This window comes from Saccostrea echinata, unplaced genomic scaffold, assembly GCF_033153115.1.
Source record: "Saccostrea echinata isolate AGI-Se365-2 ecotype Australia unplaced genomic scaffold, CSIRO_AGI_Sech_v1 ptg000062l, whole genome shotgun sequence".
NCBI classification, from domain to species: domain Eukaryota; kingdom Metazoa; phylum Mollusca; class Bivalvia; order Ostreida; family Ostreidae; genus Saccostrea; species Saccostrea echinata.
In genome coordinates, this window is record NW_026889811.1 from 4,137,140 (window position 1) to 4,161,768 (window position 24,629).

The following is a 24,629-nucleotide window of genomic DNA, read 5'->3' on the forward strand; positions in this document are numbered from 1 at the left end:
TTTGGTAGGTGAGTGTATCTTGATGAGTTACAGATCAAGTTTGCATTTCGTTCCGCTTCATTGATTTTTGACGGAATTACGGCCTTTTCAATTTTTACGGGTTTTCCGCAATTTTCTTCTAAACGCTTGTAGATATTGAGCTGATTTTTGGTATGTGGCTTTACCTTGATTAGTTATAGATCAAGTTTGCATTTCGTCCCGCTTCATTAATTTTTGACGGAATTATGGCATTTTCAATTCTTAACGGGAACGGAACCAGATTACACTTGCCGGTAGGGGACTAGTATTGCTAATGCAATACTCTCAGAATGCTTGTTGTCTTTGAAAACATCTTGCGGAAAATTTACATCGTTTAGTATGAATATTTTATCAAAGGGCAAAACTAATATTATGGTAATATTTTAAATATTTTGATTTAAAAGTGACAGTTTCAAGAACAAGTCAGGGCCAAATCGTGACTGAACTTAAATAAACAATGAATTATAGTTGTTAAAAGCTCAGCAAAAAAATTAAATATTGCATTTTTATAATTCCATATAATAGTGAAGATATCGTAAGTCTCATTTCATTTGTTTTCTTGGATTATTTTCCCAATAAGAGCGCCCAATGGGAAAAGCTGAGCTCACATCAAGATTGCGTCTTAACAATGTTTTCTCTTGAGAATGTATGGTCAGACTGCAAAACCGTTTTTGTCGATTGAATGTCTTAGATAGGGATAACTTAGCCTCAACTGCATGCAGATTATACCGTATTATTATCTTTATTTGCATAGAATCAAAATATCAAGAACACAAACCACTACTCACTGTTTGACCTCGTTAGAATAGGGGCACTTAGGCTACGTGTAAATACAGAAACCAAATTCATTGATGCATCTATTTTTAATCTGTTTTTTTTTTTTTTTTCATTAAAGCATTGCCTTTACAATGTCTTCTTAAGAACGAATAATTCACTTCAAGATTGAATACTTTGGAAGGTTTTCCTACCGTCTTGTTGGTAAATATGACCTTTCCTAAGACTGAGAAAAATTCATTTTTCTATAACCTGTAAATCTGATTACGTTGATACATGACGTTTCTGAATCACCGAAATATTTGAGAAGCTTAATCTTTGAATTATTATATTTGTTTATAAATTTTTAAGACATTGATGCAAAAAAAAAAAAAAAAAAAAAAAAAAAAAAAAAAAAAATCATTCAACACTCGAAGAAAACATTTTTCGCATTAAGACACCCCCTTATTTAAGAACACGAAATTTGTCGTTTATTTTAGAGAGTCAACACGATTTCTCATTGATCTTTTGTTAATCAAAATTAAGCGAGCTGATGATGAGAATGATAATAGTATACATTTAGAATGGCGCAGTATTTTTAGATGGAAATCCGTCAATTTTTATGATGGATTAAAAACAGAAGAATTTGTGTCATATCGCGGTAGTCATTGAGACGAAACACGCAGTTATTATTACTTTTCCAGATTAATATTAGAATATCGTCGGTATAATCCTTGTGTCAGATAAGTAGTTATTCGTGATTGGGGAACTTTTATTAAAATCTGTCGGGACAGAAAAGTGACGTAGCATCCTTATAAAGCAGAGCGATGGTAATCACAGCCAAAAGTAATGGATTCTCAGCCTATGGTGAAGAACTTGCTTAGTAGAATTTAAGAATATCTATGAATACTTAATTTTATTAGTTTATTTTTTTCCCAAAGGTAAACTGGTTAAACAAAGTGAAATGTTCCTAATATGGTATTAGGTGTTTTTTTTTACCCTATTCACTTTAATATGTTGATTTTGATAACTGAAAATTTTTGAAAACTTCGGTACTCATGAGGAAAAAGGCAATAGATGTTAATCCAAATGCAGTTAACGGACGACCTCGACAACTCGAGCCATTTATGGAATCAAAACATTGTATCTGTACAGAAATACATTTACCTTTGCGAGTATTTTGTCATTGATTACTCTGTCAGTAAAATTTGGAATGATTTCTACATAATAAGATTAGATGACGTCTATAGCTAGGCGTGGTTAACAATTAAATTAGATCTCTCGATTGGGAACAGGGAGAGAGACCGTGATAAAAACAATTACTGCTGTAGATGTTTCTAGTGTTAATATAAGGAATCTGATTCAATTTGATTTATGTTAGGATGACGGTTTCTGTGCTGATGTTAGTATGTAATAATACTTGCATGATCATCAACCTTTGCGAAAAAAAAATTACCCCATTCTTCGATACTGTTAATATTCCAATGTACAGATTGCAATAAAACTTTAAGGCAATATTTAAATATTGAAAACGTTTTATAGATTACGCGATCTTCTATCACGCCATTATTAAGTGCAAATATTGCGAGAACTTTGTCGAGTGTTATCCTGAATGCCTGTAGTGTTTTAATTAATAAGTATTATGTACTTCAAAGCAGAACACTTATGGATCATTTTGCCAGGCCTCCGTCTGTCCTTCAGTTAGCCATTGCCCGATGTTTGTCTGTCCTTGCCAGTATAGGACAGATTATTAATTCCCAAGGTTATTAGAACAGATTACATGTTTTTAATTTTCTTCGTGACTAAAAAAAAAATTAACAAGTCCAATAATATGACAAACTCTAAAACTCTGTTTCCGATAGTGGTTGTGAAGGGGGGGGGGGGGGACTTTACTGACTTTTCTCCCGATTGTTTTGAGGGAAAGATCTAATTTTAAAAAATGAAAAATAGTCCTCAATCCCATAAATTCTATAAGCAGTACGAATTTTTTAACATTGCAGAAATATGGACCCCTAGAAATACCAGAGTGAGATCACCTAGGAGGAGAAAACGTTATATTTCGATCTGTTACATAGCGGTAAATTAACCCTCTGTTCTGAATGATCAAGTACATGTAAACGGATTATCCAAACACATTTACAGCAATTTTGCGATTACAACGTATTCCTCATGTTGGTGTTGCAGTTGCCTGGAAGATCACAATATATCTATTACAAGTCAGATGCATTAAAGGAAAATTAAAATCAGTTTTTTACAATATTTGTCATCGTTATTTCCTGTGTAAAAAATTGCATTTGATTAATTTTCAGTTTCTTCATTACCTACTAAGGCATCCAGTGAAAATTATTTATTCATGTGCAGCCTATTACTTTCATGAATTTATGCCTGGATTGTTCAATCTATGTTTCAGACAAAAACTCAAAGACAATAGATGGTTGTGAATTAATCATGTAATTTATTCACAGTGAATATGACACGATGGTAATGGGCTATGCCTGAGAGATGCTCTATAGGAAAGTAGCAGTTTGATTGATGTTGTCAATGAGGAAAATTATAAGTTGTAACGCTTTTATTAATACGGATAAGGAAGTACTCAATTGAAGTTCATTTTTTTATTTAATGTATTGTACTTTGCTGACATAACTCTTGAGATTTGGAGCAGAAATTTAATTACAGTGTAGGGTGAATTTATAAATAGCATCTCAGACATTGAACCTCATGTTTATTAAGAAATTAAATAAACTCGAGATAAAGGGAACCACAGAGTCTGCCAAATCTGCATTGTTCTTCGATATTTAGCTAACTATAGACGTTTAAGACCCACTAACAGTGAAAAAGATGAAGATAACGAACAGTGCTCAATCTCATAGATCCAGTAACGAATCGTGAACAGAACAAAGACAAGGACCTCTCCATAGGTGGGATCAGGTGCCTAGGAGGAGTAAGCATCCCCCGACGACCGGCCACACACGCCACACATGCCAATCATAGAATTTGCGACATTTTTACTTTAAACAAGGTAGTTGAAAACCGTGTAGCATCAAAATTATTTTTTCAGTAGCCTGCGTCTGTTGATTGTTCTCAGAAACAACTAAACTTTATTACAAACTGGGAAAAACTTCACCTTTCCACCGTCAACCATTTATTTCGTTATATTCTACAATTATCTGCATATGGTGTTTATGTCTGCTATCTGATTCGATACTCAAGGGCATGTACAATCAAATTTTAAAAAGAACCAGGCTACTGAAAAATAAGTTGATGTTACATTGTTTTGTTTTTTTTAATCTCGTTTAAAGTCAGCATTTTGCAAATTTTATGGCTGTTATAATGACTGTAAATACAATCTATCGTTCAGTCGTATTCTGACTGAAATGTTCACTACCAATTGTTAGGTTATTGTTTTCATATCATTTTGACTACGAATTACACCGTTTCAATACGAAGGGCTCACGGCTGATATGACCGGCCATTAGGGGATGCTTGCTCCTCGTAGGCACCTGATCCCACCTCTAGTGTGTCCTAGAAGTCCTTACTTTGTTCACGTTTCCTATCATTTACTGAATGTTTGAGTGATTACAGTTCGTTATTTTCACATTTTACATCATTATAAAGATTTGGTCATTTTTAAAATATTTAATATGGATCTTGAGACATTTCATATGTTTCAAGAATTTAAAAATATCCAAACGAAGGCAATTGAAGCAAGTCGAAATTTCTAAAAGGAAACTTTAAAAAAAAAACTGTATCATGTTTTAATTACAAATTTGCAAACACTGTCTCCGACCCTGTATGATCTGAGGTGTGCACATTGGATGACCTTTGAAATGTTTCATGCAGTGATTTTAATAAGACGTTTAAAATTTATTCTTTTTCTTGCTTAAAATATTTGTGTCTTATTAATGGATATATAAGTTTATATAAATAAATCCCAAAACAAGGAAAACCCACCACATATTACAGGTTTAAAAAAGTATGTACATTAGATTGAAAGTGCTGAGATAAGAAAATGAAATAAACACCGTAGAGAAAGAACTCAAACTACATGTATGCATCCTACTATAGTTTTTGAAACATCGCTATGAGACCTAGCCATAACAAGACACACAAAATCTGTATTCAGTTCTAGCTGTTGTAAAAGCAAGATTTCGACCTTATCAAAGTCTCTTAGAAGAGAATGCACTGAAGAATTTAGAAATAAACACGTAATAAAGGCTATAGCGTTCATTGCGACAAATGTTATATAGTGTAGTGGCGTGCAGGATTGTTTCATTATAGGATTGAACCAGAGGAGAGAGAGAGAAAGAGAGAGAGAGACAGAGGGAGAGAGATTTCAGATTCGTATTTTGAAATTTTGATTAAGTATTTGACCTTTAGATTGTAGAATTTTGAAGTTTATAATTTGATGTTATTATGGTTTTAAAAAGTGGATTTTAATACAAATTTTCAACCTGACTCCATGAAATTAGATGATAATATTTGAAAAATATATGAAACCACGAGTTCAATTTTGTGTCAGCAGATCTTTTCATAATTGTGATGAGATAATGAATTGAAAGTTTATCGGAAATTTTTTTATGAGCTATCAAAGAATACAGGAAAATACTAAACCAATACTGTATCAATTTACAGAGATGCTTTATATTTTACCCAAATTACAAGATCTGCACCAGTGTAAAAGCTGGGTAATGTTTAAGTCTGTAAAATTCATAAAAACTTGAATGGCTGATAATTAATAACACATTTAAAAGCTTTTGGTGCATGACATACATGTACATAAATTCTTTTAAATTAATAATAATGTGCATTCTATTAAATTTTCAAGATAAATAGATTATCACTTTTGAAAGAAACACACTTAACAAATCAAGGCTTACTATTACTTTTGGTAGAATATATATATATATATATATATAAAATAATAAAATGGCTTACAAATTGTCTGTATCATCCAAAACGTCCTATGGACATTTGAGTGTCCAGCAAAGTAAATGCCTCAATCATTTGAGAAATGTGCATTATGTCCTAGCATTGCAGTGAACGCTTTTAGTACGAACAAGGATAGAGGAAATTAACGGATATTGATAATCAAACTATTGTTATTGACATGAGAAATTTCGAAATGGTTAATGTTGGTAAAAGATTTTATTCTGATCAGATTTTACCAAAATGACATGGAGGGCATATTAAAGAGAATATATTTGAAAAATTGTAATTGTATTATTGTCTTCACTTTATACAAGAAATAAAAGTTTAACTTTTTTAATGAATCGGAACTTCAGTACAAAGGCAAAAGATACCCTATCAAAACTATTACAGTAAACCACCGTACATTAAAGTAACAAAGTGTTCACTCTAGTAAATCAGAGAATTTTCTAAAGTAAATCAAAGTATCAAAGTTTTCACTAGAAAATTAATTTCTTTCTCAATTCAGACTGTTATATTCCATTCATATTAATTCCCAAATGAGATCTTTGGATATTGAAAGAAAGGATGACTTGCATGTTCAAATATTCCCCAAGATACCATAATTGATTTGAAATTTGAGAGATATTAATGTTCTAATTCTCAAAAAAATGTCTAGTCGAGAGTTTCATGGCTGAAAATTCCATGGTATTATAGTAGATACGGGTATCAAGATATTAAAGTATGCACTTTACTTAACTATTACTTTTGTAAATCCGTGCTACAGGTAAATTTAAAGTAAACTTCAAGTAAACTGACCGGTCACTGTAGCCTAGTGGTAGGGCACTCGCTTCGTGATCGGGGGTCAGGATTCTATTCGTGTTCGCCGCGCCGCGGCAAACCTAAAACGGAAAATATTTAGTAACTGTTCCTTCGCCAAACAAAGTGAAAGTCAAGGGTCTTTCGGATGAGACCTCAAGAACTGAGGTCCCGCGTCACGGTAGGCGTTGGCGCGATACAGAACTCTCACTACTCAATGGCCCTAAGTGCCGAGTATAGGTCTAATTTTAAAGCCCTTCACCGGTATACGGTAACATCTCTATATGAAAGAAAAATCTCGAATGGGACGTTAAACAACATACAATCAATCAATCAAGTAAACTGAATTCAGCTTAAAATTCGCTAAAAGTCCTCTACTTAAAGGACAAGATAGGCTAAGACCCCTTTTTGGCCCCCGGTTCAGGTTGTCTTTTAGAATGGCGCAACAATTTATCAGTTAAAAACCTGTTGTCACCCCTGCCACAAAATGAGTATTGGTTCTAAGTTATGGGATACATAAAGGTCACAGAAAGGTCAGAAAATATGTCAATTTCCGAATTTTCTCATTTTTATGCAAATTTTCATCGTTTTCACTGCACATTTTGGTTCAGAAAACATAGAGCACGAGCTTGCCTATTTACCAAATTTATATATTTCATACACTAGTATCAGATGCATCTTATGTATAAAAATCTCAGATAGGCAAGCTTGTGCTCTATGTTTCCCGAAGTGAAATGTGTCTTAAATTTGACGAAATTTGACCAGAATTGAGGAAATTCGGGAAAATGTCCTACCTTTGCACCCTCTTGTGGCCTCCGTGTAAGCTTTGAATCAGAATTAGTGCTGGTTTTAAAACAAGCATCATTTTAAGTTCTTAACTACAGAATATCACAATTTTAACTCTGTTCTGATTTTTACATCAAATAAGGGGCCAGATTGGGCCGTTACCATACCTTGTCCTTTCACATGAAAAGAAAATGTGACAGCTTTTTCAGAATGGTCTCTAAGAAGTTTACATGGAATTCACATCAGAAACGTTTGATTTTGTGAAATGGATAAAATTCTGTTTTTGATGTATAAGTATCTCAACGTTTGTTGTTGGTTCGAAATGGAGGAAACAATGAAACTTCATTCTTCCTCCTGAAATATACGGATGTATGTTAATGTCTATATGTCTTTAATGAAAAATCATTAATTTTTAAAATTGAAGGATTTCATTGCTATGAAAAGAAAATGGTTCAATATAATATGTGTTCGTGCTCTAGATTTGCGAGTATGCATTTTACTAACACTTTCAAATCAATCACCACAGCTTGGGACAGATTCACCATATTTTGCTAGAACAAATGTACCCATACATACTTGGCAGATTGACAAATCTGTCGACTGTGTATTAGTGAGACTCTCGTGGCGCTCAAAAGTGAGAATCCCTTTATTTTGTGTGCATTGTAACGACCACCACTATACTTTGCTGATTTCAAACAGCTTTACACCACAACAATCTAATTAACCTATTTGTGTCACAAGTATTTAATTCTTCGAGTCATAATACTTTCATTCAGCGATACGCACAAGTTTTTGTTTAAGTTATTTCTTAAAGAGTTATTTTCCAATATTTCATATTAGACGGATTTCTTGTTAATTAGTATATTGAATCGGTTCTTTCATGTTTCCGGGAAATTAGCCATTGGTAAAGGTAAAGCATGTTTCTCTACTCCTCATATTTTCAGAATTTCTGAAAACAAAATCGATTCGGCCTTTTTCAAGTAATTTGACTTCTTTTTACCATTAAATAACCTCCATTGAAAGATGCCAAATGCGTTTTTTAAATACAGCACCAAGAGTCAATCCAATTCCACAATAAGACTCAATAACCCACAATTTTTTGAATGAAATCAACAGTTAGATAATAAATTTGACAAAATTATTATAGTTCAAAAAACAACACACTTACTCTCTAGACACCTGAATATCTTGAAAAAATATAACTGTTTCAACAGAATTCTCTAATTGCTTTTTATATCAATATTTAATCTTCTTTACAATTTAAGTGTGAAATATCTTACTCGATCAATTTTACAAATTTCATTCAGTTCAATACTATACCGCGTAAAAAGAAATCAGTTTTATTAAAATTATATAATCAAGCAATTGATTTTCGCCCGAAATTTGTTGTTCAGTATCATTTTCTTAAAAAAAAACTTATTTAACCATTTGTTGGACAGGAAATAATACTTTATTATATGTTTAAACTTTCCGTATGAGAGTTAAAAGTTTCTGTTAAATAGCTAACTTACCAGTATTGGGCCTCTCTCTCTCTACGGTGTAAATACCAGGCTGTTAGGAGTAGCAGATCCGTTAGCTTATTTATGCTTCAGCAAATCAATAAAACAACAGCTTCAGTATCAATTCTGCTCAAATCCTCTGCAACACAAACATGAAAGTCAATTATTACAAAAGTACCATAATTTTATATATTATACATTATTAATTTCCTTTTCTAAGCAGTTTTAATTCCTAGAATAAGTTAATTCTGACAACAATATTTTGACAAGAAAAGCTATGAAATAAAACAAAATCAAATCAAACAAAAAAGTCATCAACTTGACCAAAACCAAAAGTAATCCATGAAGCAAATTCTTTTCTATAGATGCATTGAGAATGAAACGAAATACAATATCACTAGTTTCTGTAAAAAAAAAGCCAGCTGATTGCCCTCTGTAGTAATGACTGATGACTTTGTTAGAAACTCTCCTTGAACTACAAGTAACAATAATTACATGTCATTTCTGCTTAGTTGATTTTTTTTACCGTCTATGCCTTCATCCTAGACAGGATTACAGAGTACAATAACGTACAGTCCTATAATATTGAACAGCAGACTGGAAACCCTCCTCTTATGTCTGCAGAAGCAACAGTTAAGTCAGAGGAATGACACTTAAGGTATATTTGCAAACTGAGACAAAAAGCAAGAGTTTAGCCTAAATGACACAGTTTTCTCATTTTAGTTCTTTTAAAGTCATAAGTTGCATAAAAAAAATAAAATTTGTCTCACGTATTATGCATGCATTTTTATGGCTTCAAAAGCAAGCAATCACTTTTCTGTATTTTATAGCTATAAAATGTTTAATATTTTATGTATATGAATTCCCCATAGCTTCACATTGTAGAATAAATATTTCAAAAACCAATTGCACTAAATAAAGCATAAAAGATAAAATTTATTGAGTGAAAGATTACATGCATCAATAGGGAACATTGAATTCTGATTTACATTTGTAACACATGGAAAATCTTAATCCGATTAAATGAGATAATTATACTTTGAACCAAAATGAAATATGAAGACAAACGAAAAGTCAAGCTCAAAAGTACGAATTTGGAGGAGAACAAACACGGACCTCTAAAAACATCGGTGGGATCAGTGCCATGAAGGTGTAAACACCCCCTGTCAACATGTTACACATTCATGTTCTCCTTGTCATGATCGGACAAACGGAAAAATCCGTAGACAATTGAGTGTGAAAACAATGGTCTAACAATTTGTATGAAAAAATTCAGTCAACATTCGATTTATTGATAGATTTTATTTGCTGACAAGGTCATTGTATCGACCATAGCATTTGCAAAACGTTTATTTTAAAGACGACTGTTGATACTCTTGTTTCATTTTTTAACAGTTTCATTGCTTGGTGAAAAATAGAAGTGATGCTATATTATGAAAACGTCCCTATGATTTTCAGATTGGTAATAAACAAACAAAACAAATCAAGGACGAAGACTTACAGTTCTTATAGAATAAGAAGAACTGGAGTGACGTCATTGAATTTATTTGTCATTCAGAGTTAGACGATAGATTAATTAATTTTAATTAATTCGGATTTACTTAGATCTGGTATGTAAGTAAGCTTAAGTAGTCATTTTCACCGTTAAAGGACAAGGTGTACAAGGTATATGGTCCCTTATTTAATATAAAGATCAAAACTCATTTAGATTGTAATATTTGCAATTATAAACTGTCAGAGGGTGAATAGGGTGCAGGGTGCACAGGATAGGTATGTATTCTGGAGAATTTCACATAAGGTAGGTATGTAATGGGGAGAGTGCCACACAGGATAGGTATGTATTGGGGAGAATGCCACACAGGGTAGGTATGTATAGGGGAGAATGTCACACCGGGTAGGTATGTATAGGGGAGAATGTCACACAGGGTAAGTATGTATTGGGGGGAATGTCACACAGGGTAGGTATGTGTAGGGGAGAATGCCACACAGGGTAGGTATGTATAGGGGAGAATGCCACACAGAATAGGTATTTATAGGGGAGAGTGCCACACAGGAGAGGTATGTATAGGGGAGAATGCCACACAGGGTAAATATGTGTAGGGGAGAGTGCAACACAGGATAGGTATGTAAAGGGGAGAGTGCCACACAGGATAGGTATGTATAGGGGAGAATGTCACACAGGGTAGGTATGTATAGGGGAGAATACCACACAGGATAGGTATGTATAGGGGAGAATGTCACACAGGGTAAGTATGTATTGGGGGGAATGTCACACAGGGTAGGTATGTGTAGGGGAGAATGCCACACAGGGTAGGTATGTATAGGGGAGAATGCCACACAGAATAGGTATTTATAGGGGAGAGTGCCACACAGGAGAGGTATGTATAGGGGAGAATGCCACACAGAATAGGTATTTGTAGGGGAGAATGCCACACAGGGTAGGTATGTATAGGGGAGAATGCCACACAGGGTAGGTATATATTGGGGAGAATGCCACACAGGATAGGTATGTATTGGGGAGAATGCCACACAGGGTAAGTATGTGTAGGGGAGAATGCCACACAAGGTAGGTATGTATAGGGGAGAGTGCCACACAGGATAGGTATGTATAGGGGAAAATGCCACACAGGGTAGGTATTCAAAAGGGAGAGTGCCACACAGGGTAGGTATGTATAGGGGAGAATGCCACACAGGATAGGTATGTATAGGGGAGAAAACCACACAGGGTAAGTATGTGTAGGGAGAATGCCACACAGGATAGTTATGTATAGGGGAGAATGCCACACAGGAGATGTATGTTTAAGGGAATGGGCCACACAGGAGACATATATAAAGGGGAGACCCACACAGGGTAGTTATGTATAGGGGAGACTTCCACACAGGGTAGGTATGTATAGGGGTGAATGTCACACAGGGTAGGTATGTATTGGGGAGAATGCCACACAGGGTAGGTATGTGTAGGGGAGAATGCCACACAGGGTAGGTATGTATAGGGGAGAATGCCACAAAGGAATGGTAGGTATAGGGGAAAATGTCACACAGGATTAGGTATGTATAGGGGAGAATGCCACACAAGGTAGGTATGTATAGGGGAGAATGCCACACAAGGTAGGTATGTATAGGGGAGAATGCCACACAGGATAGGTATGTATAGGGAAGAATGCCACGCAGGAAACGTATGTATAGGGGAGAATGCCACACAGGGTAGGTATGTATAGGGGAGACCCAAACAGGGTAGGTATGTATTGGGGTAATGCCACAGAAATAGGAATCTTTTGTAGTTTTATGATCCTACATTTAGTAATCAACTGAGGAGAGTTATTAAATTAATTTTATTAATTATCTAAAATGTGATTGAGTATTACATATTATGGTTTTCTGATTTTGAATTTAGGGAGTAACATTACTTTATTTTTATGAAACTAATTTTGTAATGCTAATCAGAATGATATATGATTCTATTTTGATTATACTTGTTCTTTATATGGTATGTATAGGGGATATAATATACAGTGGGTATTCTTGTACAATTATAGTTAAACAATTATATTTCAGATGTTATTATTACTTCATATTTGAAATAACAGGAGACATTTTTTTCTCTTAAAGAGACAGAATGTCACAAGGTGAATGAATAAATTCTGACTCTAATAAATATTATTCATATGTTTCAATATTCAATGATCTAAAGTACTAAACATCACTTCATTATTGTCATCATTATCACCACCATTTTCACCTATAAGACACTGTACATTACAGCATTTCTGGAATTTGATCAATTCATTATAAGTTTTTCTTTCATATTCATGAGGTTTAACACCCATTGTTGGATTTTGGAGTGTTAAAGGTCAAATGTGTTTGAGACAGAATGGGTGTTGGTAAGAGTTGCAAGTTTGGTGGATATTTCAGAGTGAAGAGTGTGTGTGGTTTTACTAGTTTGATATGGTAACGCATGCTTAAGACAAAATGCCCCTACTTACTCACTCCACCCTAGAACAGACAGGGGTTAGGAAAAATACATCCTCTTCATATACTTTTTTTATTTTATAATGAGGGCATAGAGCTGTCTTAATCCATCGTCATTTTAATTTTATAAATTATAAATGGACCCAACACAGTGATATCTTATTGTTAATACAAAGAGTCAATGCGAATATTAATGGCAGTGGCATAACTTCTAATGTTACTTGTTTTAAAACCAGCAATGATTTTGATCGCCAACTTCCATTACTTATGAAGCAATAAACCATTATCAAATGCATAGGGACTTTTGTCTCCCAGTTGATTCGATAAACAAGAGAATGTTCTTGGTACAAACAATTTCTCAAACGAGGCAGGCTATCGACAAATAAGTTGATGTTACAGGTATATCAACAATGACGCTTAAAATCAACATTTCTCAAATACTATTGTTAATACTCTTACCTTTTTTTTGCAAATACAATATGTCACACCTGCGCGTGTTGACTGATTGAATGGATTTTTCCACTTACCCAATCATAACAAGGGGCACACGGCGGATGTGACCCTTTGACATGGGATGTTTTCACTAGACATATCCCCGTGAACCCGAAAAAAGACACTACAGAGTTTGCCGAGTATGTTTCATATTTAGATGTTTTACTGACTATGGACTATGGACAAGCTAATAACTAAACGGTATGACAAACGGGATGACTTCAACTTTCCATTGTCAACTTCCCTATCTAACTGACATTATTATATAGTCTATTTATAGTTCTATATAATCTATACAAATGCAAACGGTTCATAACACTATATATTCACTGGATTAGAAGCCGTATTCACCGGAGAGTCAGTGAGCGTGCAGCGGCATTGTGACGTCACAATCAAATCCTCAAACAACGTTGAAAACAAATGGTTGCAACGGCCAGAGCCAGCTGTGTATCTGAGCAGGAAAAATGTGAGGCAAGCCTATTGCAGGATTATTTTCCAATCAATTCGATGTCTTACACACTGCGGAAGAAAAACACAGACGTTATAACTTGTAATCTTTGACATTTTTTTTTATTTTTCAAAGACAGAAGGTCGTTCATGAAATTTATGTCGTCATGCAGCCTTCAATGTCTTATTTATTAAAATCCAGACTATATAATAAAAAAAATTATGGACTCTTTCGGTGGTGAATATGGTTTGATATTCACCAAAAAAATATCAATATTGACCTCGGCTTCGCCTCGGTCCATAACTGTATAATATTTCAACATCACCTGCACATGATGCTATATCTCCGAAGTGATTCGATTCGCAAATTTTATGGTCGTTATAAAGACCTGAGTATTCTTTTACTTGATTAATACAACGGGCAATACAGTGTGATCGGAAGACAGGGGGGATTCTTACTCCTTCTAGGCACCTGATCCCACCTCTGGTGTTTCCATGGGTCTGTGTTTTTGCCTGTTCACGATTGTTAACCTGATTGATGATTTTATAACTGTTCGTTATCTCACCTTTTACCTTCTCCTCCATGCTACCTGATCAAACCTGTTTTCAGACGTCGGTGTCGGCTCAGCACAAATTGTACTGTCTAAATAGACTTATGAGCATGATTACTGCTTGTTATCTTCACATTTAATTCAAAACATTCGTGGAAGCCACCGGAGTTGACAAATTAGAACATTCTGTCAAATTCCCTCAATTCAGATCGAATTTTGTCACATATTGGTAACACAGACCACTAGTTTGTCTGAAATTTTCACACATAAGATATATCTGATACTACTGCATGACATTTTAAAATATGGTAGATAGGCAAGCTTTTGCTCTGCGTTTGCTGAAACAAAATGTAAAATAGAAAATTATTAAAATTTGAAAAAAATGAGAAATTCGTAAACTGACAAATTTTGTGACCTTCCTGTGCCCTCTGTGTTATCACTTTATATCAATACTCTTTTTGAATAAGGGATGAAAACATTTTTTGATAATGAACGATTGTGCCGTTCTAGGAGACCCCAAAAGCAGGTAACAAAAGGAATTTTAGTATATCTTTTTTTTAAAAATCTTTTTAAGTACAGTTTAACACATTTTCGATGATGTCCCAGGGAAGAAACATTTTATATTTTCAAAAGCATAATTCGTTATATCCAATAAGTTCATAAAATGTTTTAAAGCAACAGGGAATAAAATCGCTTTGCTACAAGCGTAAATTAATTATAAGCGTATAAGCTGTAAACATCTTTCACTGTTATATTCTTTTTTGTTGAAAAGAAAAACATAAATGTAGATAACATATCCCCTGGGTATGATGTAACTCAGTCTTCTATTGTCATAAAGAAAGAACAGTAACATTTATAATCAATTTACGTCATTTCCCATGGTATTCAAAAGGTCCAATTTAAATTTCATTGTCAATTTTAACTTTAGTAGCTGCGTTGAAATCATACAAAACGATCCATATTTTTAAAAAATATTTCGACTTTGATACAGTTGCATCCTAAGCTATATTATCCTCATATTATAAATTGTACGGACTGTAAGGTAATATGAATCATACGGTGGTGCTCGATTTAAATATATACATTATACGGACTGTAAGGTAATGTAAATCATACGGTGGTGCTCGATTTAAATAGTTGCTTAATCTTACAGGCAGGAAGTAAGGGTCCTCTATTATAATCAGGAGATATGTAACTTAGATTTCTATTCTGATTTTTACCTCTAATTTAGTGTGCTTTCTTTAGGAACATCGATATAGTTGAACCCACCTCCCTTACCCTTTGTAATTACTCTATTAGTTATTAAGTTATGCTTCCATACCATCGAATTAGACTTTTGGGAAAAAGAGATGATTTTTAAGTGATGTAACTTTAATTTAAGAAGGATTTCCCGTATGGAAGTGTGGGTTTCTTGAAAGTGAAAGGTTGTGATCTTAGAGGAGGTCTGAGGTATTGAAAAAGTTAAACATTGTCCTTTTTCATTCATTCAGTGAAAGAAGTGAAAGTTAATGTAGATTTTGGATGAATCTTGGAATCTAAGGCAACATGAGAACATGCGTCAAAGTAGTTAATCTTACTCCATATCTTGCATTTCAAGCAAGGTTAATTCTGACTCTTCACAAACGTTTCGGTTTGAGGAAAACTTGTTACCTTAAAAAGTTAAAGTTCTTAGTTTTAAAATACTACTTTTAATTGATCATTCAAGAAAGTTTGATTCATCAAACACGAGCATTCAAGATTTAATTAGTTTGCAAGCATATGATACCTGTTTCATTTTCAAGAACAAATAAAATGTTAATCTTTTTTCTTTCCTTTTTAACATTTTATACTCTAAAATTTAGCACTTGCATTGTTAAAATAAAGCTGATAAGGAACATTCTCTGATTGTGCAAATTTGTTTTTGACAAGGCACATCTTTAGACGGAAGTTCTGATTAATAGAGTTTGACATGCAACCAAAAATTTTCGCTGCTTCATTGCATTCACCATATGAAGTATAGATATTGATTGCATATTTTTTATGAAATCATGATCCCAATTATCAACATTAGGACGAATCTAATGGAATTGTATCGGCAGCAAAGATGAAACTGAGTAGCTATAACAAACAGCTTTACGAATGGTTTTCATCTTTTTAGCATAAAATTGATCCAAGTTATATAAGCATGATAAAAACTTCTCTTTAATTGACGTGGTTTTCAAAATATATGCATATACAAATTTTTAGGAATGTGTATCAAAAATTTATTTTTTTATTTTAATAGACATTTTTAGGAAAATCTTTTGTGGTAATAAGTTAAGGATGCAGTTCTTTGAATTAACCACATAGTCATCATTTTCTTTTATTTAAAAAAAAACTACTGGAACTTTGATCATATGATAATTTCTATTTTATCAAACATAACCACAATTTTGAAAGAGATAGAAAGATAGAATTGTTGAAAAGATAGGGCGGTAACTCTAGAGCCTGATCGATAACTGTTGTGAGATTATGCCTCTTTCAATAATGGGCACTAAAAATTCAAAATGAAGCATTTCATTCTAGGTTCAATATCCATTTGAGTTGTTTAATAAGTCATCAAAATATATTCCTGTTTTTGATACTTTCGAACAGATATATACAGATCACAAGTATCAGGATACGAGTACTGAGGCGTGGAGGCTCTAATAGTTTTTAACTAGAAGTTTATTGAGCCATACAAACCAGATATTTCCCTTGGCAGTTACAGATATATGAATTTTCATGATGATATTCAGCGTTATAATTTTTAATTAAAAATTATGTATGTTTGTTTTTATACAGTGTGAATTATTAATTAAAATTTATTAAATAATTATTCTCAATTTCTCTACCGTTCCCCGTGCCACAGGAAGAGGTTATAAAATAGATTTTCGGGAAAGCTATTCATTGATTGGGAATTTAACTAATTAATTTATTTTTTTATATTTGATATATTGCTATTCTCGGTTTTAATGAGAAAAAAATTGTTCATGCATTGTCGATTTTTGGTAATGCAAAACTGCCCTCTATATGGCACCTGATCCCACCTATTTTTTAAGAGGTCCGTGTTTGCTTGGCTCATAAATTGTTTTGTTTAATTGGAATTTTGAGCATAGTTACCGACAGTTATCTTCACATTTCCTCCTATTATATATCGATATGGCTTTACTCCACCGACAGCACACAAAGGTCCGATTCTTCCTTTTAAATACCTGTAATATTTACCAAAACAACAGTTGGTTTTATAAAAATAATTCTTAAATGTAGCATGAAATTCTTGCACATTTTCCAGTGCCTTGTTAACGTGTACCATCATGACTGATACCTTGTATATATACAACACTTTAACCTAACCTATCCCGCAATTAAACACCTTGTGTTCGTCAGGAAAAATATTTCGAGAATTTATACAAAGTATAATTTCTTGAATGCTTGCCATTGAAAACTTGAAGACAATAAATTACTGTACTTTTCATTGCTGCAATATACCAAAGTAAATCTCACACCAGACAAAATTTCCTGGGTGTCATTAAAGTGTTTTCCAATGACGTCGTTAATGCCATCTTTGTGGTGTTTGTTCTAGGGACAGCCTCAATGGCTCACTACACTAACAGTAAGTATACATCATTCTGTTCCAGACTCCTAATAAGTGATATTAGACAGACATTCATTGGAAAATAATCAAGACAAAACAGTAAACACTACAGATTTTTCTTAGTACAAAAAAGGGTCTTCTCTTGAGAAGATGACTTTCAGTGACATATTATAGGGGATATATCTCTAGCGTGAGCAAAGTAACATATGTTCTCCAAATTATGCACAGAAATAACTGAAATTCTAAAACAGAAAGGAAGGGATAAAATCCAATTACATTTAACAACATCCCGATCAAGAATTCGAGTGTAAAATATCAAATGTGTATAAGCTCTAATGAATAATATATTGAGCTTGAATATTGTTCGTTATTTCTATATATTTCATCAATTAAAAGGTTATGCAGGTCATTTGGACTTCTATTTTACAATTACATCAGTTACATTGTCAGAAAATAAACGAGTAACCTAAGCCATGAACATTAAATAAGTCTCTTTCAGCAAATATGTGATGAAGTACTTCAAAAATATATTTATAATATATTGAATTATTTTGACGTCTGTCAAAACAGAAAAGAACTGTACTATTGCATATTAGGGAACGGTCGACCCAAATCATTCTGGATTACATCAAAGGAAATCATTCCCCTGGAGATTCTACTTATTCATAATGCAAAATCTACAACTGGGTTAGAATAGTAGGCCGAGCCCACGTTTTATTTGTTAAGCCGAATTATCATTTTATTGATGTAAGATTAATCTCGCCTTCTGGGGACAGTAGGTGGACAGGCAACACATATAAACTAATTATCAGCCATATACATTAAAGTATATATTATTTTTATTTGCTCTTAATTTGACAAGGAATTTAATTGTCACTTCTAGTGCTATGTCCTCATTTTCAGTTTTGGAAGGTTTTTTTTTCATTCTTAATAAGTAGTCATATAAATCACATTTTAAACTCAGTAATTAAACATAACGTGTTAAATGATTGAGTTTAATCTCTGTGCAATATGTAAGCTTTAAATATACATGTACCTGTATTCAAAGCCCACTTTAATTTGCATATTAGGCGAGAAATATCCCGCTGTTCAATGATCTATATGAAACTTGTTTTACATGATCGGTTGCCAAGGATTAAGGTCGACAAAAAAAAAAGATTACCTTTGACAATACGAAGGGAAAATAGTACCACTGTATTAGGGAAATTGTCATACTCGTCTGATTAATGAAGTATTAGGCCTAAAATGGTATTACTCTAAACTATGCGAATAACGCGTATCAAGGTGCCAAGAGCATGGAAAATAAAAGCAGATTATGATATCTAAATTCGTAAACAAACTGAACCATTTTTACTCTATTCAATAAACATTTCAATAATCCGTTTTGATATACCCGTGAGACAATTATGTAATGCTAATTTTTTCTGTTCGGCATTTTGATTGCATATTTTTCATGTAAAACAAATTTTCTTGTAGCTTTTGTTACATTAAAAAGGAAAAATAATTAAAGGGGAAGTTATTTTCAAATTCAAACAATTTCTTTTCAAGAATTACAAAATAAGTTCTCGTTACCTTTTCCCTCAAATTTAGTTCTTTATAATGGAATAGGTGGAGATAATAAACAGTGATCGATCTAAAAAAAAAAAAAATCCATATACAATACAAATCTGTAAAGAGGACATAAAACACGGACCCATGGAAATTCCAGAGGTGGGACCAGTTGCCTAGGAGGAGTAAGCTTCACCTGTTGACCAATTATACACGCCGTGAGCCCTACGTATTCATCAGGTAGACGGAACATTCAGTAGTCAAATTCAGCATAAATACAAAGGCCTGACAATTGGTCAAAGGGATGCTCCCTCCTCCATGGAACCTGATCCCACCTCTGATGTTTTGGAGGTCCGTGTTTGCTCTGCACCTATTTTGTAATGTTTAATGGACTTTTGAGCTTGAATACTGTTCGTTATCTCCATATATTTCATCAACTAACTTGTCATTTATCTGCCTTGGTTTAAAAATTTATCGTACTCGGAGCATGCTCTTAAGTATCAAATAAATTTGGAGATGTAAACACAATATGCAGGTGAAAACGTGATATCAATACAAAAATAAGGAAAGTTGATGGAAAAGTTGAAGTCATCTTGTTTGTCATACAACTTAGTTTTAGTTGGCCCTTATCGTCTATAGTCAGTAAAACATTCAAATATGGAACATATGTGGCATACTCTGAGGTATCTTTTATGTCAGGTTCACTGGGATATATCGAGTCGACAAATGAATGGAAGTTATTGAAGTTGATTGATAATACATGTACGTCGTCGATAAATCTAAATGTCAAGTTTTTTCTTCCTCTCATGTAGAAGTTTTTGAATAAATTCTGTTTTATAGGAATATAAAAACAGGTCAGCCAATAGAGGAGTACAAATAGTGCCCATCGCACTTCCAACCGTTTGTCTACATAAATGTTGTCAATGAGGAACTTCAGCATCTTTTTTAATATCAGTATTTGTGTGTAGAATTAGAGTGCATTTTATTATTTTTGTTGATGACCAATCACAAGACTTCCACTTAAGTGAAAAAGTAGTTGTCTATTAAATCAAAAAGCCTAGCTTTTAATTTATCATGAGAAATGGTTGTATAAAGAGTAGGAAAATCGTACGTTTTGATGTTACTGATTTTGGAAAAATTAGACGATTTTGAATTTTCTTTAACTTTTTAGAGTTTTTGATAATCTACATTTGATTTACACCACATCTAGAATAAGCTTTAGCAAAGTGCGTCTGAAATTTCTCTTGTACAACAGTTAATATTTTTGTAAGGAGTGAAGCCCTTTTAAAAAAATAAATATGGAAATAATTATATACAGCAATGATTTATGGACTAGGAAGTTTAACAATCAATTTCCTGAAATCGGTGACATTGACAAAGACTATAAACAGGATGCACATAAAGAGAGATCGATATCTCGACATTTTAACACCAACCAGAAAATTGTCTGAATTACATATACATGTACCATAGGAACATCAACTTCAGAATACTGGGGTATAAAATATCAATTGTTTGTTACAAGAGTGCAAACGTTAGTGACTAGTAGTTTTATCGAAGATTTCAAAGACGTTTGGGAACATTTCAGCAATTATGTAAGCTAAACAATTTCTATCTTTGAGCATTTTGTCCAAAACTGGAACACATTATGCTTAACAAAATTAAGCACGGGCTGTATGATGGTTGCTAATTGCCCAAGGGTAAACAAGTTTATTTTTTTAAAAGAATCACTCGCACTTCCAAATTGTCAGTCTCTGGGGACTTGAAGTTTACTTTTTTTTTTTTGAAAAGTGAACATTATTATTGATATAATTAAACACAGTTTGTCTGCTGTTTTTGTCTAAGAAAAAAAGACCATCATTACTGTGTATATTTCTCTGAACCAAAAATTTATAGGTATCTAAGCCCAACTTCATTTTTCTTAATGTTCTGAAAGCTTGATCTTTTCAAGTTAAGATCTGAGCAAACAATGCCTGTATAAAGTTTGTCAGAGTTAAAGTTCATTGCATGTGTAAGATATACCAAAACCCGAATATGCCATTGGTGGTCAAAATTACAAATGTAGTGAAATACAGAATCCTTGTGACTCATACGACCTAAACGCAAAAATAAATTAGAATTAAGTACGTTAAACAATTTTTTTTTCTGTCTAAGTTCGTAAAGATTTTTGCGATGAAATCGATAACCTGTTTTCTTCAAATTATCATAACATCATCCAAAGCACCTTAAAATTCGGTAGATTTCGAGGAATATCAACGAAAGTATGTAGTACTAATTTTTTATCAAGTGGTATTGAAGATATTTAGTATTTCTATAGTAAAGTATATTTATTGTACTATTGAACATATAAAGTATTTTCACGGTATTACTAATTATCAAGAAACGAACATTTCGAAATTTTTTCCCTTATAAATGAAGATATTAAGTATTTTTACTGTATCATTGAACAAATCTGGTATTTTCACAATATTATTGACGATATCAGAAAATTTCGCTGTATTTTCGAACGTATAAGCTATTTTCATAGTTTTAATGAAAATAATTAATGCAGTATTTCTTCTGTTACTATAATTGAAGATACAAAGCATTTTGTACTCTAATTTTAAAATACCAAGTATTTTTACCGCTTATTTGAAGAGGTCTAGTATTTTTATTGTATTTCTGAAGAAATTTAGCATTTTCATTGTATTTCTGAAAAAAATCAAGTATTTATACTTTATTGATGAAGATAACGAGACTTTACTGTATTATTGAAGATATTAAGTACTGTTACCACATAAGTAAAAGAAGAGAACGAATAGAAATCATTCTAAATGTTTAATGCAATTTTGAGCAGAGCGAACAGGGACCTTAGAAAAGATCACAGGTGGGGTCAGGTGCCATTGAGGAGTAAGCATCCCCTGTCAATCGATTACACATCCTTGAGACCCTTGTCATGATTGGGTTTACGGAGAAATTCGTACACAATAATTCGTACACAATTCAGTTTGTAAATAATGTTATAACAACTCGTATGAAAGATTTCAGTCAATATTCAACTTAGCGAGAGCTTGTATTTGCAAACAATTGCAAGTGCAAGGTCATGGTGCCGACCAACGAATTTGCGATATGTTGACTTTAAACGGGGTTAGTGATATCCTTGTATCATTAACTTCATTGTATTTTATTAAGTTTTTTACTGTATTATTGAGGAACGGGGTATTGCTACCGTAAATATTAATGAACCTATCAGGTAGTTTTTACCGAATTGTTGAAGATATCAAGTATTTTAACATTATAAATGAAAATATCAGGTATTTTTACGATGTTATTGACGACATCAAGTAATTTATTTACTGGAAACTTTAACATGAAATATGTAGATAACAAACAGTATTCAAGCTCAAAATACATTAAAACAATACAAATCGGGAAAATAAAATGAAAGGCTCTTCTTTTCTACTCTACCTTTATATTGGAGAGTCGTTTAAACAGAGTTCAAGAACATGAATCAATAGAGCAAAAAAGCAGTCAATTTTACTATGACATTTTGAAACACAACACATTTTTAACATTAATGATAAATTTAAAAACAAAAATTTGACATCTGTAATTCAGTAAAATATTTAATGTATACCTTTTAATATCTGTTCAGAACAATTAAACCTGTTTTCATATCAGAATGCAATTTGAGCGCCAATAAAGCTGTTTCATTTGAATTTTAAGTGCACTTAATTGATTTTTAAAGTGCAATTCTCATTTTCTGCTTTTTTTTTCATATCATCCACATCAGTTTGATTGCAGACACATTTTGTAGATAATACATAGAATGTTTAATATTAGAATTTGAAACAAGAAAATTGTCATTCATTTCTGTTTAAATTGTTTACAATGGATATTGAATATTTTTGTGTTTGATCAGGAGTACCTTACAACAGGATTCAAGTTTCTTCGATGATGAGGTTTTACTCTTTGTAGAGGAAATAAGAACTACCAAAGATCAATTCAAAGGACAGTATTATTTACTTTCAAAGGTCGACGAGAACTATTCCTTTATTGAGAGGAGTAATCATGGTTTTAGCAATTTATTCTGTATATCTCATCGAATTTGTATTATTGAAAACCTTTGGTTACCATGTAAACAGGCATCGCATTAATGTTCCCGATGCTATATTGTAGGAGTAAAACATTATACCTCGCGCGTACACCTGCGCCAGTTACTTGCCTCGGAATAGGAAACTTTAGTTTAAAAAAAAATCCCATTCTTAGCTTTAAAGACAAGGGTATATGATTGATTGTTTGTATTATCAACATGCAAAGCAACATGGATGTAAACAATAAATATTTATATTCCTGCATGTACATTATTAAACATAAAAGAAACTTTGTAGTCCCTGTTCCGTGACAAACTCGCAACTTTTGCTTCAAAGTGCCGAGTGCTTGGCGAAAGAACAGTTGCCTTTTTTTATCGAATTAGGTCAATCGCGGCCGGAGTTCGATCCAACGACCTTCCTATCATAAAGCGTGTGCTCTACCGACTGAGCTATCATGATGGTCTTAAATATATTGAAAGAATTCCGCATGAATGACTCAAGTTTAATTGGTGAAAGCTGATTGGACAATATTCCTTGTAAACTGCTGAATCAAACATGGCTGACTCTGGTCCTAAATTTCCAAAAAAGGCTAATTTTTATAATAATCGTAATTCAAGTACTGCTTTATCAATCAATGACTGTAATGCCAGTGTTCAAATTCCTGAAACACCTTGGGTCATAGTATGTTTTTATAGTAGCCAGAAAACTTCACACTGGATGTATATTTGTTTTCTTATGGACTAAAAATTCTGACTTTAAAGTTTGGTATATCAGTTTTTCCATCGATAATCAATCCATTACATTTCTTTGGCCTAAGAAAAAAAATCGAGCACTGATGCTCTCCCAGGTCTGTCTATAGTTTTATTGGAAATGCCGTTAAATAAATAATAAGTATTACCCAAGCACTCGTCAGTCACTTCACAACAAGTACATTTTTTATCAATAACAGTAAATGATGCTTGCTTTAAATGTAATTTTTGAACCATGTCATAATTTTGACATTTGTTCATCAGTCTAAAGAAGGTTTCAATTATCCAGTAAAAATGTCAAACTAATGGCGCGATACGATCTGTGACTAAAGATCAAGCCTATAATGCTTAATTTAAATCAACTGCAAACATCGTTCTCCAAAATAAATTAATAGAAATGGACAGAATAGCACAGAAAGATAACC

The 24,629-nt window shown here is 33.0% G+C and overlaps 1 protein-coding gene across 1 annotated transcript in view; it reads right to left on the reverse strand.

Annotated features, from left to right (window-relative positions):
* Positions 1 to 24,629, reverse strand: part of LOC133175429 (protein unc-93 homolog A-like) — a 243,937-nt gene that overhangs the window by 16,373 nt on the left and 202,935 nt on the right. The gene's annotated exons all lie outside the window — the stretch shown is intronic.